Raw genomic sequence first — 14,241 nt, forward strand, 5'->3', positions numbered from 1 at the left:
TCAAAAAACCCGTCGGGTCGTTCTTTGTCCGAAAACTCTTCACGTTTCCAGTCAAATAGGGGCAGCTGCAGACATGTTATTTTTGACCCTCCCCAAGATTTTACATATTTTAGCTTGTAAATATTTAGTTTAGACCTAATATAGTTATTTCAACTAATTTTGTCTCTTTTTACATTATTTTATCACAAAGATGAAAAAAAAACTACAAAAAGTATTTTTCCCTTATCCTAGCTAGTTGATATATTTTTAAAAAATATACAAAAATAGTCTTAGCATTTTATTTTCCAAAAAAAAAATATAAGAAGAAAAAGTTCAAAAAATACTTTACATTTAGTATATATTAAGTAGTATTTAAATTTCATTAATATAGTAGTTATATGTCTTGTTTAAACATTTTTATTATCTTAAATATACTAGTATCTTTATAAAGCTATTTTTAAAAGAAAATCTGGAAAAAAAAATTAAAAGAACAAGAGCTAATAAATTGTGCAACTTGCCAAAAGATGTTTTTTTATCCACTTCCCATAACTAACTCACATGCACATTTTATCCTAAAATAACAGAAATTTCACATGCACTCACGTTCTGAGGAAGGGAAAAGGGCTGGGGAATCTTTTCTTTTACACTATTTTCTCTTTCTATATAACACATGCACACACAAAAGAGAAAGGGGGAGGAAAAGTCATGTAAAAAATAACTAATCTTTCTTCCATTTAAACCATGTAAAAAAGCTCCTTGAATCTCCATGAAAAGCCATAGAAAAGATGATCAAAAGCTCCAAAAAGGGAGCTGAAAATATGCCCGAAAATGCAGCCATGAACCTCTGTTTTCACCACCAAATCAGAAGCCTCAACACCATCCAAACACCTCTGTTTTCCTCCTCTCAAAACAGTCATGAAGGCTGGCCATTTTCACAGTCCTTAACTACCAAAACGTTACCCTGTTTCAGCTTGAAATTAGCTCCAAAACAGTCCCAAAAGTGCAACGAAACACTGCCAAAATTGCTACCCTCAACCACCCCAAGCCAGCCCTCTTCTCCATCCCAAAAATGACTCCAAAACACCTCTGAAATCAACAACGAGAATCAACCAAAAACAGCGACAACCTGAACCACAAACGGGCACAATCCATTTCCCTGTTCTTCGCTAGCTCGATTGTTTGTGTTTCCTTTTGGGTTTAATGTGTTCGTTAGCTTCGTTTGATGTCATCGTTATTGGTTGCGGTCGTAGTCCTTGTCCTCGGCTAGATGATTGAGTCACAGAAGTTTAAAGTTTGGATTCGGCCAATGTAAAGGTTCATTTTCTAATCCTAGCATTTGAATCTTATTTTGTGCTTTGCTCAAGTGAATTCGTGTTATTTCTCATGAGATAATTTTGTTAAATATAGTTTTGGATGTTCCTTATTTTGTTTAGTACATGTTAACAAATGGGTGTTTTGCCGTAAAAATCTAAATCTTTCTCTTTTCTTTGAAGAAGTTTTATTTGATGAGAATTACCCTTTTGATCATTGTTTGAATATTGTTTGGTTGAAATCATGTTGCAATAAGTTTACTCATTAGAGTAGTTCTTTGATATTCTGCAGTGGGCGTCATTAGAATTGAATTCTTAGGATTTAAGAATAGCAAGTGATGTTGGGCCTAAGTTAGTTTAGTAATAGGGCCTGCAGGAAATAATTTCAAACGAGAAGTTAAAGAAATTTAGCCCAATAGAATCATGCCTGACCCAATTCCTTAAACAAAATAAGCACAAGCTGGTTCATCTCTTTCGTATTGGATAATGTCAATCACATTTATATCTTGGCCTGTTAGCTTAATAATAAGTGCACATCTCTCCGAACAATAATTTCCACAAACTCTTGGTTTCACAATAATCTCAAAGTAGGAAAATAATTCAAATGCGCTAGTTGCTTTAGGCGCTATTTAAATTGATTTTCTTTATTTATTAAATTCGGGTGTGCATTTCATGTGACCCAATTTCAACAACGTTAAGTAAAATGTGTCGTGGACCGCGGGTGCATTTCATGTGGCGTGGTTCAAGGCAAGTTTTAAATAACGTTTAATCTTCCTAAAATAATTAAAAGCGGTTAATAAGCTAAAAATGCACCATAGGCTAAAACATGTATTAAAATCAGATAATAGGCCAATTATAATAGTTTAAGAGACCGTGCTTGAACCACGGAACCCGGGAATTCCTAACACCTTCTCCCGGGTTAACAGAGTTCCTTACCCGGATTTCTGTGTTCGCAGACTGTAAAATAGAGTCAAACTTCCTCGATTTGGGATTTAAACCGATGACTTGGGACACCATAAGTTATCCCAAGTGGCGAATCTGAATTTTAATAAATAATCCAGTTTCAATTGTCACTTAAATTTAAAAAACTTCCTTATATGCCCCCTCGGGTGGTAAAAAGGAGGTGCGACAGCACCTGCGGACCGCAGATGCGGAGTCTGGGTTATAGGTGCGGAAGTGGTACTTAAGTGAAAAACCGCAAAAGCGGTGTCTTTGACCGCGGAAGCGGTAGCGCAGAAGCGGCAATAGACCGCAGGTGCAAAAAGCCTGGGTCAGAAAGTATATATTTCATCCTTCGCGAATTTCAGCCTTTCTTCACCATTTTTAATTCGATTTTGGAGCTTTTTGGGGGATTTTGAAGAGGGAATCCAAGGGAACTTCATTGAGATAAGATTTTTAAACATAAAACTCGTTCCTATGGTGTTATTCCATTGATTAGGATTGAAATTTTTGGAAATTTGTGGGTAAATATTGAAGAAACTAGGGCTTGAGATTGGAGACCTTTGATTAAGGGTTTGAGGGGTCATTCGTTGTCGGATTTTGGTATTCTTTGTATGTATGGACTCGTGGGAGGATAAGGGGTTTATTGATATAATTTTTTTTTGGATTTCGAGACGTGGACCGGGGGGGCGAGTTTGTTAATTTCGGGATTTGTGTTGTAATTTGATTATTTTCGCATGGGCTTCGTTCCCTTAGCATATTTGACGCCATGATTCTGATTTTGGATAGATTCGACATGAGTTGAGGCTGAGGCGAGGGGCAAAGGCGTCGTGGGCTAGAGTTTGGACCGGTTAGAGGTAAGTGATGATTGTAAATGATGTCCTGAGGGAACCCCAGATTTCACATCGTTGTGCTACTTTGAGGTGACGCACACGCTAGATGACGAGCATGGGGTCGTGCACCATTAGGGATTGTGACTAAGTCCATCCCGTATGACTGTTTAATCATGTATTTGATTGAAAACTGTTTGCTATCATCATATTTTGGGCTGACTGCCATATGTGGGCCTCCTGCCAACTGTTTTTGACCCTTAGGGGATTTTTACTACTATTCCTTACTTTTTTGACTTCATATTTGTACTCAGCCATGTTGTATTCTACTGTTTTCATAACTCAGCCATATTTACTCTATTTTGACATCTTAAATGATATTTTGGGCTGAGCATCATATTTTATTGTGTCCGAGTGGCTTTGAGATATTTTTGACTGAGTGAGGCTGAGGGCCTGTGTCGTGAGGTTATTATAGGATCCGGCTGCGTGCCGCAGCGGTATTATGCTAATTCATGATTATGAGGTCGAGGGCCTGAGTTGTTAAGCCACAAGGTGGCTTGATATGAGGCAGAGAGCCTGTTTGATTATGCCACGAGATGGCTTGTTATTGCACTTGGGCTGTAAGAGGCCCCTCCCGAAGTCTGTACACCCCCAGTGAGGGCGGGTACCCAGTGTGAGATGTGATATAGCCCAAGGGGCTGATGTTGTTCCATGTTATTGCCCGAGGGGGTGGTTCTGTTGGTATTTTGCTCTAGGGGATAATTTATATTTCTATCTTTTCTCCTTGTTTTCATTCATTCGTTTGAACTGCTAAAAGGTGTTTTAAAGAGGATTTTACTGAACTAGGGATGTTTCTACGAGCCTTTTACTATTTTATTGCATTGTTCTGGTTTTATACTGCCTCTTTGTAGCATTTTGCTGTGTTTTACGTGTTTTCTTATCGCTCAGCTGCCTTTACTTTTATTACTTATTGAGTTAGCGTAATCACATTACTCCTTGCACCCTGTGTGCAGATTCAGGAGTCTCAGGTCACGCTAGCGAGGGCTGATTGCTTTTTAGCAGGCTGTTCGGAGTTGACTAGGTAGTTGCTCGGCGTTCGCAGCCTAGTGCTTCTCCTTCCTATCTTTACTTTCCTTTGTACTAGCTCTATAATAGACTGTGTAGTCTTTTTTTCATACTCTTAGATAGATGTTTAGATGCTCATAACTAGTGACACCCCGATGTCGGGCTGTCTTATTTATGCAATTGTTCTATTTCACTCTTTATTTTGGGATTTATAATTTATTTATGACTTAAATCAATTATTATAATTGTCTTAAATGGTTTGAGGGTTTGTGTTGGTTGGCCTTCTTTCACGAGTTGTGCCGTCACGACCAGGTCCGGTTTGGGGTCATGACAAGTTGGTATCAGAGCCTAGGTTGTATAGGTCTCACGAGTCATGAGAAGGTTTAGTAGAGTCTCGCAGATCGGCATGGAGACGCTTGTATTTATCCTTGGGAGGCTGCAGAGCCTTTAGAAAAACTTCATATTCTTGAAATTCTTGTCGTGCAAATTTGTTGATCCGAGTACTAAACTTTTTTTATTCTATTCTCTCACAGATGGTGAGGACAAGTGCTATCGGTCAGGATGGACGACCACCAGTACCACCAGTTGGGGCCACTAGAGGCTGCAGATGCGGTCGAGGCCGTGGTAGGGGCAGGGGTGTAGCCCGCACAGCAGCTAGGGCAACATTTGTAGATCCACCAACCACCCCAGTTCATGATTAGGTCCTAGTTGTAGACACTCCAGCAGCACCAGCTGTGTCCATTGTGATTCTAGGTCTTCAGGAGGCCCTGGCTCAGATTCTATCAGTATGCACTGGCCTAGCTCAGGCGGTCTCAGTTACTACAGTCGCAACTACTTCTCAGGCCGGGGGAGGCACTCAAACCCCCGCCGCTCGCACACCTGAGCAGGTCATGCAGGGACTTCAGACACCGGGGCACCTCCAGCCCAGCCGGTTGCAGCTAGTTCAGGACTATGTAGCTCCTACTATGCCAGAGGACGAGCAGCGCAGGTTGGAGAGGTTTGGTAGACTTCAGCCTCCAACTTTCAGTGGTACAGAGGGCGAGGATGCCCGGGGTTTCTTGGACAAAAGTTAGAGGATTCTTCATACAGCGGGTATTTTGGAGACCAGCAGGGTTGCATTTACTACTTTTCAGTTTTCTGGAGTTGCCTTCACTTAGTGGGAGGCTTATGAGAGGCGTAGGCCTATTGGTGACGCACCCCTTACCTGGCAGCAGTTCTCTGTTCTCTTTTTGGAGAAGTATGTACCACAGTCTCGCAGAGAGGAGCTGTGCAGGTAGTTCGAGTGGTTGCGTCAGGGAGATATGACTATGATGCACTAAGAGATAAGGTTCTCGGAGCTAGCTCGTCATGCTATTTGGTTGGTTCCTACAGAGAGAAAGAGAGGATTAGGAGGTTTGTTGATGGCCTCACGTATCAGCTTCGAATTCTTATGACCAGGGAGAGTGTGTATGGTGCTACTTTTGAGGAGGTTGTTGACATTGCTCGCGATATTGAGTCAGTTCGTCGCCAGGAGCGAGATGAGAGAGAGGCCAAGAGGACTCGGGGATCTGGTAGTTATGGTGGTGCTCCTTTGAAGGGTCAGTTTCAGTACGTCAGAGGTCATCCATTCAGGCATGCTCAATTAGCTTGCCCGGGTTATTGTGGGGTGTCATTGGGTCATGGTTCTCACAGTTCTCATAAGTGCTAGCTATCGCTTAGTGCCCTTCCAGCCCAGAGTTCGTCCCGTTCTTTGTCAGTTCAGGGCTTTTCTATGCCAGGTGCATCTACTAGTCATTCTGGTGTTAGGGGTTCCCTTCAGTCCCTGTACAGAGAGTTGCTATGAGTGTGGAGAGTTGGGTCATGTGTGGAGGCAGTGTCCTCTTCATCTTGGGGGTTCATCTCAGCAGAGGAGTCAGCCATCGGCTTCAGAGCCAGTTGCTTCACCACCACCCACCCACCCAGCTAGAGGTGGACGTCAGTCAGCTAGGGGTCGCCGTAGAGGAGGAGGACGATTAGGTGGCGGTCAGGCCTATTTCTATGCACTCCCAGCTAGACCCGATGTTATTGCTTCAGATGTTGTGATTACAGGTATTGTCTCAATCTGCCGTAGAGATGCCTCTGTGTTATTTGATCCCGGTTCCACTTTTTCATATGTGTTAGCATATTTTGCTCGTTATTTGGATACACCCCGTGAATCTCTTGTTTCAATTGTTTATGTATCTACTTCAGTGGACGATACTACTATTGTGGACCATGTGTACCGGTCATGTGTGGTGACTATTGGGGGTCTGGAGACCTGAGTGGACCTGTTATTGCTTTATATGGTGGACTTTGATATGATATTAGGCATGGATTGGCTATCTCTGTGTCGTGCTATTTTAGACTGTCATGATAAAAAAGTGACATTGGCTATGCCGGGTGTGCCATGGATTGAGTGGCGAGGTTCGACTGATTTTGTCCCTGGTAGGGTGATTTCGTTCTTGAAAGTCTAGCGGATGGTTGGGAAAGGTTTTCTTTCATATTTAGCATTTGTAAGGGATGTCGGTGCAGAGACTCCTAGTATTGATTTTGTTCTTATTGTGAGGGATTTTCCTGATGTGTTTCTTGTAGACTTGTCGAGCATGCCACCGGACAGGGATATTGATTTTGGTATTGATCTGGTGTCGGGCACTTAGCCCATTTCTATTCCATTGTATCGTATGGCACCAGCGGAGCTAAAAGAGTTAAAGAAGCAGCTTTAGGAACTCTTTGATAAGAGGTTTATTCATCCTAGTGTGTCGCCTTGGGGTGCACATGTTCTATTTGTGAAGAAGAAGTATGGCACAATGAGGATGTGCATTGATTACAGGCAGTTGAACAAAGTAACAATCAAGAACAAGTATCATTTGCCTCGTATTGATTATTTATTTGACCAGTTTCGGGGAGCGAGGGTGTTCTCCAAGATTGATCTTCATTTAGGTTATCACCAGTTGAAGATCAGGGACTCGAATATTCTTAAGACGGCTTTCAGGACCCGATATGGTCATTATGAGTTCTTGGTGATGTCTTTTGGGCTGACCAATGCCTCAGCAATGTTCATGCATTTGATGAACAGCGTGTTTCGGCCTTATCTCGACTCGTTTGTCATAGTTTTCATTGATGATATTCTGGTATACTCGTGTAGTCAGGAGGAGCACGCGGAGCATTTGAGAGTTGTGTTGCAGAGATTGAAGGAGGAGAAGCTTTATGTAAAGTTCTCCAAGTGTGAGTTTTGGCTCAGTTCAGTGGCTTTCTTAGGGCACGTGGTGTCCAGCGAGGGTGTTCAGGTCGATCCAAAGAAATAGAGGCGGTTCAGAGTTGCCCAAACCGTCCTCAGCATAGAGATTCGCAGCTTTCTTGGTTTGGCGGGTTACTACCGCCGGTTTGTTCAAGGATTCTCATCTATCGCATTGCCCTTGACCAATTTGACTCAAAAGGGTGCTCCATTCAGGTGGTCGGATAAGTGTGAGGAGAGCTTTTAGAAGCTCAAGACTGCCTTGACCACAGCTCTAGTGTTAGTTTTGCCATCAACTTCAGGTTCATATACAATGTATTGTGATGTTTCGAGAGTTGGTATTAGGTGTGTGTTGATGCAGGAGGGTAGAGTTATTGCTTATGCTTCTCGTCAGTTGAAGCCCCATGAGAAGAACTACCCTGTTCATGATTTAGAGTTGGTTGGCATTGTTCATGGGTTGAAGATTTGGAGGCATTATTTGTATGGTTTGTCTTGTAAGGTGTTTACTGATCATCGTAGCCTCCAACACTTGTTCAAGCAGAAGGATCTCAATTTGAGGCAGCAGAGATAGTTGGAGCTGCTAAAGGACTATGATATTACCATTTTGTACCATCCGGGGAAGGCCAATGTGGTGGTCGATGCCTTGAGTAGGAAGGCAGTGAGTATGGGGAGTTTGGCATATATTCCTGTTAGGGAGAGACCTCTTGTAGTTGATCTTCAGGCCTTGGCCAATCAGTTTGTGAGGTTGGATATTTCGGAGCCCAGTCGGGTATTGGCTTGTGTGATTTCTCGTTCTTCCTTATTTGATCGCATCAGAGAGCTCCAGTATGATGATCCTCATTTGCTTGTCTTTAAGGATAGAGTTCAGCACGATGATGCCAGAGATGTGACTATCGATGATGATGGGGTGTTGAGAATGCAGGGCCGGATATATGTGCCCAATGTGGATGGGCTGCGGGAGTTGATTCTGGAGGAGGCCCATAGCTCGCGGTATTCCATTCATCTGGGTGCCGCGAAGATGTATTAGGATCTGAAACATCATTAATGGAGAAGGAGAATGAAGAAGGACATTGCGGGATTTGTAGCTCGGTGTCTCAATTGTCAGCATGTGAAATATGAGCATCAAAGACCGGGTGGCTTGATTCAGCAGATAGATATTCCAAAGTGGAAGTGGGAGAGAATCGCCATGGACTTTGTAGTTGGGCTCCCACGGACTTTGAAGAAGTTTGATGCTATTTGGGTGATTATGGATCGGCTGACCAAGTTCGCGCACTTCATTACTGTGTGTACTACCTATTCTTTAGAGCGGTTGGCAGACATCTATATCCGAGAGATTGTTTGTTTGCGTGGTGTCCCAGTTTCCATCATTTCAGATAGGGGCACTCAGTTTACTTCACAGTTTTGGAGATCTGTGCAGCAAGAGTTGGGTACTCAGGTTGAGTTAAGCACAGCTTTTCACCCTCAGATGGATGGGCAGTCCGAGCCCACTATTCAGATATTGGAGGACATGTTGCGCGCTTGTGTCATTGATTTTGGAGGGTCATGGGATCAGTTTCTACCGCTCGTATAGTTTTCTTATAACAACAGCTACCAGTCGAGTATTCAGATGGCTCCATATGAGGCTTTGTATGGGAGGCGGTGTAAATCTCCAGTTGGTTGGTTTGAGCCGGGTGAGGCTAGGCTATTGGGTACATATTTGGTGCAGGATTCTTTAGACAAGGTGAAGGTGATCCAAGAGGGTCTTCGTACGGCACAGTCGAGACAAAAGAGTTATTCTGACGGGAAGGTTCGGGATGTGTCCTACATGGTCGGTGAGAAGGTTCTATTGAAGGTTTAACCCATGAAGGGTGTTATGAGATTCGGGAAGAAGGGTAAATTGAGTTCTCGGTTCATTGGGCCTTTTGAGGTGCTTCGGAGGATTGGGGAGGTGGCTTATGCGCTTGCTTTTCCACCAAGCTTGTCGAGTGTTCATCCGGTATTTCATGTTTCTATGCTTCGAAAGTATATTGGCGATCCATCTTATGTTTTGGATTTCAGCACGGTCCAGTTAGATGATGATTTGACTTATGATGTGGAGCCAGTAGCTATTTTGGAACGTCAGGTTCGAAAGTTGAGGTCAAAGGATATAGCTTCAGTGAAAGTGCAGTGGAGAGGTTGGCCCGTGGAGAAAGCAACCTGGGAGACCGAGCGGGAGATGCAGAGCAGATATCCTCACTTGTTTGAGGCTTCATGTATGTTTCTTGACTCGTTCGAGGACGAACGTTTGTTTAAGAGGGGGAGGATGTAACGACCCGGCCGGTTGTTTTATGAGTTACCGCTCCGTTTCCCCCATTTCTGCTTCTTATTGTCTTGTTCAGCTGTAGTATGTGTTATCAGGTTGGTTGGTCGGGTTCAGAAAGGTTTTGGTAAGGTTTGAGATACTTAGTCTTTTTTGAGTGAGATTAAGTTGAAAAAGTCAACAGGATGTTGACTTGTGTGAAAAAGGGCTCGGATGTGAATTCTGATAGTTCGGATAGCTGTGGGAGGTGATTTAGGACTTGGGAGCATGATTGGAATGTGTTTTGGAGGTCCGAAGTAGATTTAGGCTTGAATTGGCGAAATTGGAATTTTGGCATTTTTCGGTTGATATGTGAGATTTTGATATAGGGGTCGGAATGGAATTCCAGAAGTTGGAGTAGGTCCATTGTGTCATTTGTGATGTGTGTGCAAAAGTTTAGGTTATTTGGACGAGGTTTGATAGACTTTTTGATCAAAAGCAAAATTCGGAAGATTTTGGAACCTTAGGCTTGAATCCGATGTTATTTGGTTGATTCGATTTTGTTTGAGGTGTTCTGAAGATTGGTATAAGTTTAGTTAGGGGTATGTGTCTTGTTCGCGCTTTTGGTTGAGGTCCCGAGGGCCTCGGGGTGATTTCGGGTGGTTAAACAGGAGATTTTGAGTTGGGTTTGGCAACTGAAGTTACCTATTGTTGTCATAACCGCACCTGCTGCCAGGGGACCGCAGGTGCCGACTTGCAGAAGCAGATATGGAGCCGTAGATGCGGCCTCAGGCAAAGAGAGAGAAGACGGAGATGCGGGAGGTGAGCCGCACCTGCGGGACCGCAGATGCGGAGTCTAGGTCGCAGGTACGGAAGTGGGACTTAAGTGAAAAACTGAAGAAGCGATGTCTTTGACCGAAAAAGCGGTAGCGCAAAAGCGGGAATAGACCGCAGGTGCGAAAAGCCTGGGTCAGAAAGTATATATTTCATCCTTCGCGAATTTCAGCCTTTCTTCACCATTTTTTAAATCGATTTTGGAGCTTTTGGGAGGATTTTGAAGAGGGAATCCAAGGGAACTTCATTGAGGTAAAATTTTTGAACATAAAACTCGTTCCTATGGTGTTATTTCATTGATTAGGCTTGAAATTTATGGAAATTTGTGAGTAAATATTGAAGAAACTAGGGCTTGAGATTGGAGACCTTTGATTAAGGGTTTGAAGGGTCATTCATTGTCGGATTTTGGTTTCTTGGTATGTATGGACTCGTGGGAGGAAAAGGAGTTTATTGATGTAATTTTTATCGGATTTCGAGACGTGGGCACGGGGGTCAGGTTTGGTTAATTTCGGGATTTGTGTTGTAATTGGATTATTTTTGCATGGGCTTCGTTCCCTTAGCATATTTTGTCGTCATGATTCTGATTTTGGATAGATTCGATGCGAGTTGAGGCCGAGGCGAGAGGCAAAGGCATTGCGGGCTAGAGTTTGGACCGGTTAGAGGCAAGTAATGATTGTAAATGTTGTTCTGAGGGTATGAGACCCCGAATTTCACATCGTTGTGCTACTTTGAGGTGATGGACACGCTAGATGACGAGCATGGGGTCGTGCACCATTGGGGATTGTGACTTAGTCCGTCCCGATGACTGTTTAACTGTGTATTTATTGAAAATTGTTTGCTATCATCATGGTTTGGGTTGAATGCCAAATGTGGGCCTCGTGCCAACTGTTTTGGACTCTTAGGGGATTTTTACTACTATTCCTCACTATTTTTGACTTTATATTTGTACTCAGTCATGATGTAATCTACTATTTTCATAAATCAGCCATATTTACTCTGTTTTTATATCTTAAATGATATTTTGGGCTGAGCATCATATTTTACTGTGCCCGAGTAGCTTTGAGAGATTTCTCACTGAGTGAGGCCAAGGGCTTGTGTTGTGAGGTTATTATGGGATCGAGCTGTGCGCCGCAGCGATATTGTGATGATTCATTATTATAAGGCCGAGGGCCTGAGTTGTTACGCCACGAGGTAGCTTGATATGAAGCCAAGATCCTGTTTGATTATGCCACGAGATGGCTTATTATTGCGCTTGGGCCAATAGGGGGCCCTCCCGGAGTCTGTACACCCCCAGTGACCGCGGGTACCCAGTGTGAGATGTGATATAGCCCGAGGGGCTGATATTGTTTCATGTTATTGCCTGAGAGGCTGGTTCTGTTGGTATTTTGCCCAAGGGTCTGATTTATGTTTCTATCTTTTCTCCCTATTTTCATTCATTTGTTTGAACTGCTAAAAGGTGTTTTAAAGAGGTTTTTACTGAACTAAGGATGTTTCTACGAGCTTTTTACTGTTTTATTGCATTGTTCTGGTTTTATACTGCCTCTTTGTAGCATTTTGCTGTGTTTTACGTGTTTTCTTATCGCTCAGCGGCATTTACTTTGATTACTTACTGAGTTGGCATACTCATATTACTCCTTGCACCCTATGTGCAGATTCAGGAGTCTCGGGTCACGCTAGCGAGGGCTGATTGCTTTCCACCAGGCTGTTCGGAGTTGACTAGGTAGATGCTCGGCGTTCGCAATCATGTGCTTCTCCTTCCTATCTTTACTTTCCTTTGTACTAGCTTTGTAATAGACTGTGTAATCTTTCTTTATACTCTTAGACGGATGTTTAGATGCTCATGACTGGTGACACCCCGATGTCGAGCTGTGTTGTTTCCGCAATTTCTCTATTTCACTCTTTATTTTGGGATTTATAGTTTATTTATGACTTAAAATCAATTATTGTAACGTTTTTAAATGGTTTGAGGGTTTGTGTCGGCTGGCCTTGTTTCATGAGAGGTGTCATCATGACCAGGTCCGGTTTGGGGTCGTGACAACTTCGCTTGCCAGTTCTCAGGCATGACTAGCCCCATGTGATGTATTATAACTTATGTAAATTGCCGATTTTGATTTTCAGAGTAATCGGAATAAATTTGGAAGAACAGTTCTCAGTTTGAAGCTTAAAATTTGAAAGGTTTGACCAAGTTATGACTTATTAGTATATGATCTTGGATTGGAATTTTTATGATTTGGTTAGTTCCGTTAGGTGATTTGGGACTTAGGAGCGTGATCGGAATGTATTTTGGAGGTCCGTGGAATGTTTAGGCTTGAATTGGCGAAATTGAAAATTTGGCATTTTCTGGTTGATAGTGGAAATTTTGATATTGGGGTCGGAATGAAATTTCGGAAATTGGAGTAGGTCCGATGTATCATTTGTGACATGTGTGCAAAATTTCAGGACATTCAGACGAGGTTTGATAGATTTTTTCATTGAAAGCGGAATTTGGAAGTTTTGGAATTCTTAGGCTTGAATCCGAGGGTAATTTGATGTTTTGATGTTGTTTTGAGCATTCCGAAGGTTGGAACAAGTTTTAGTTATGTTATGGGGTGTGTTGGCATGTTTAGTTGAGATCCCGAGGGCCTCAGGTGTGTTTCGAGTGGTTGAACGGATCAAGTTCAAGTTGAAAAAGTTGCATAAAATCTGTTGTTGGTGTTGCAGACAATTGGCCTTCACGTTCGCGAGTGGGCTCTTGCGTTCGCGAAGGGTTAAGGTGTGAGGCAGGAAGTTTGGCCTTCGTATTCGCGATAGGGGTCCCACGTTCGCGAAGGGTTGGGTCCAGTGTTCATCGCGTTCGCGATGGTTTTGCCGCGTTCGCGTGGAGTAAAGGTGAGCAGCTGGGTCCAGGTCCAATTGTGCTTCATGTTCGCGAGCTTGTTGTCGCGTTTGCGATGGGTTGAGAGGCTGAAGCTTCGCGTTTGCGTATAGGGTATTGTGTTCGCGATGAAGGATTAAGTGGTCAACGGGATTTTGTGCTTTGAAAACGCGAGGCGTTGACCGCATTCGCGGAGAAGGGATTTCAAATGCTGGGCAGAATGTTTAAAAGACCACTTCCGCGATTTTGGGTCTAAATTTCACCATTATTGGACGATTTTGGAGCTTTTTGAGAAGAATTGAAGAGAGAATCAAAGGAAAACACTTGGAGGTAAGATTTATGGACTTAATACTCGATCCTATTGTGATTTCTACCTAATTAAATTTGAAATTTATGGAATCTAAAGCCTAAAATTGGAGAGTTAGGGCTTGGAATTTCAGACTTTGATTTGAGAATTTGATGGGTCATTTGTGGTCGAATTTTGATGTATTTGATATGCATGAACTCGGGAGAGTGTAAGGATTCTAGTTTTGTGATTTTTATTGGAATCTGAGACATGGGCCCGGGGTCGGGTTTGGCCAATTTAGGGATTTATTTTATGTAAAATGGTTGTTTTCGAGTGGGCTTTGTTCCCTTAGTATATTTTCATGGTATAAATCTATTTTTGGTTAGATTTGGAGCATCTGAAGGCCGAGTCAAGAGGCAAAGACATCGCGGGCTAGAGTTTGGACCGGATTGAGGTAAGTAATGATTGTAAATGTTTGTCTTGAGGGTATGAAACCCCGAATTTCACATCATTGTGCTACTTTGAGGTGACACAAATGCTAGATGACGAGCGTGAGGTCGTGCACCGTTGGGGATTGTGACTTAGTCTGTCCCGTATGATTGTTAAACCGCGTATTTGATTGAAAACTGTTTGATATCATTGTGTTTTGGAAAGT

General features: G+C 42.8%; 1 long non-coding RNA gene across 1 annotated transcript; it reads left to right on the top strand.

Annotated features, from left to right (window-relative positions):
• The first annotated feature begins 399 nt into the window (after positions 1 to 399).
• On the top strand, positions 400 to 12,386 carry LOC142179493 (uncharacterized). Its single transcript, XR_012707804.1, has 4 exons — positions 400 to 1,293; positions 4,072 to 4,139; positions 4,657 to 6,190; positions 12,099 to 12,386. It is a non-coding gene; the product is annotated as an uncharacterized LOC142179493 (long non-coding RNA).
• Positions 12,387 to 14,241: the final 1,855 nt, after the last annotated feature.

This window comes from Nicotiana tabacum, chromosome 3 (assembly GCF_000715075.1).
Source record: "Nicotiana tabacum cultivar K326 chromosome 3, ASM71507v2, whole genome shotgun sequence".
NCBI classification, from domain to species: domain Eukaryota; kingdom Viridiplantae; phylum Streptophyta; class Magnoliopsida; order Solanales; family Solanaceae; genus Nicotiana; species Nicotiana tabacum.